The sequence below is a fragment of the Priapulus caudatus genome, unplaced genomic scaffold (assembly GCF_000485595.1).
Source record: "Priapulus caudatus unplaced genomic scaffold, Priapulus_caudatus-5.0.1 Scaffold899, whole genome shotgun sequence".
In the NCBI taxonomy this organism is placed as follows: domain Eukaryota; kingdom Metazoa; phylum Priapulida; class Priapulimorpha; order Priapulimorphida; family Priapulidae; genus Priapulus; species Priapulus caudatus.
The window spans coordinates 9385-11669 of NW_014577960.1; positions in this window are offsets into that span (position 1 = coordinate 9385).

Below are 2285 nucleotides of genomic sequence, written 5' to 3' on the forward strand. Positions count from 1 at the left end.
CCCGCCCCCCCACCCCCCCCCCCCCTCTCTCTCTCTCTCTCTCTCTCTTTCTCTCTCTCTATCCCCCCTCTCTCTCTCCACCCTTCACCCCCCTCTCTCTCTCTCTCCACTTCCCTCGCTCTCGATCACTCAGCCGGGTCTATGATAGGCTAATTAGGCGCAGCAAAGATCAAACTATAAATCATGAAGAAGATGCAACGCGCCCCACAACAAAAAACCAATCAACCACGTCTCCGGATTGCTGGCATCATCGCGTATTTCTTCTTACACGCAATATTTTTATTCTGCGGAATGATTAAACATTCAGAGCTTAGAGTAAAGTGGTCGGCGACTGAAATGCGTTGCCTTGTGGTTGGGAGGCATAAACCTCGTGTTCAGCAGATGCATCGGTGTACTGACTGATCTGGAGTCGGTTTTCGGCGAAAATAGCAGATTTTCACTGCTCATTATCTCAGCGTAGGGGCATCGTAGGGATCAACATGCGGTTTGTTTTATATTAACAAGGTAGGACAGCTGATCAATAATACTGCAAAGAATCGTCAAAATAAAACGGGGAAAGTTTATTAATTCGACTAATACTGCACCATGGTTTCAGCCTTTCACCGTTGTACGCTCTCCTTCTTTATACGCTCTTGGTGTTAGGGTAGGTTATAACTAAGAAAAGGCTAGCACCATCCTCATCAAATACACTAGTGACTTGTGGTAAGCCATAAGCCTGGGGTTAAGGAGATGGGGAGGAATAGGTCCTAGTAGGTTATGTAGATGACATTAGTAAGACATGAGCCTGGAGTTAGGCAGATGCGTGGGGGTTATGTCCGGATAGGTTGGTAAGTAGATAAGTGTAGCCTATTGATCAGGCTAGCACTATCCTTATCAAATACAAAAGCGAAAGTATAAAGTATTAAAGGTGCCTTGTGGTGAGGCATAATTAAGCCTGCAGTCAAGAAGATGGGTTGGAATAGGTCCTAGTAGGTTAGGTAGATATGTGTAACTTATTGCTCAGGGGCCCGCTGTCAGAAACAAAATTAGTCTTAACATTAGTCTTAGCATTAACGTTAGCAATAAGTTTACGCTTGGTCTGACACAAGGGCGTAGCCAAGAATTTGGATTGGGGGGGGGGGTCCTCGAGCAAGTAACAAATTTTTTTTTTAGTTAAATGTATAAACAGTGCTTTAAAATCAATTTAGACGCTGTTTTGTTGACAATACTATTTCTTCTGCAGCTCTTTTTTTTGATTTTTGAATTTTTGAATGTTTGTTGAATTTTTTTTGGGATTTTGATTTTGATTGGGGGTCCTAGGGCCCCCAGGACCCCCCTCTGGCTACGCGTTTGGTCTTACAACGGCCCCAGGATATTATATATCAAATACAATCCTTATCAAATACACGATCATACCCTTACTGCTATCCCTAATCTTCAACCCATGATGAGTGATATATTTAGATCAGGAGTGTATAATAGCCTATTATACACCTACGCCTATTATACACTCCTGATTTAGATGTATGTCATGTCAGCGATATTAGATATATATATGTCATCATGTGAGAGCAAGTGACCAGGACGTACTACGCTAACTCCATGATAGCAATATGTGGACTCTCCTTGCAATCATCTTCCCAGAACAACGTTGTTTTCTAACCACGAATCCCTCAACAGTAATAAATTGCCGTATTGTCTAAAAATAAAAATGCTTTCTTCAAGAAACCGCGTGATTTCCATGAATCGAAAAACATTTGGCACTCTGCCAGCATGCAGTCAGTCAGTCCGCTGATCTCCGTTGATGGCCTACACGTGCTCAGTGAGCTACTTAACATAAAATCACGAAGATGAGCGCAAAAAGAACAAAAAACAACAAAAAAGGGCAGAAAGAAACAAAAGCAGCAGCGGCAGCTGTACACATAATCATGCGCAACCGGTTCCGAACTCGGCGTTCGTTCCGGATCCGGACGACTACGCAGGCTGGAAGGCATTGCTGCACCGCGTCGACTGAAGAGGGGAGAAGTTTCGTAGACAGCTGAGGCTTACCAGACACGATGTGTTTTGTATGTTTTTGCTCGAATAGAGATGTGAGGAGCGAGTGTAGTGTGGGCGAGTTGAGATGCGCGGCGCATGAGAGCAATTACGTTTCTTCGTGTATCTTGCTGCGCTGCTGCTGCTGCATAGCTGAGCTGCTTCGATATTTCTGCCCCTTCTCTTTATCTCTCTTTCTTTCTCTCTCTCTCTCTCTCTCTCTCTCTCTCTCTCTCTCTCTCTCTCTCTCTTTCTCTCTTTCTCTCTCTCTC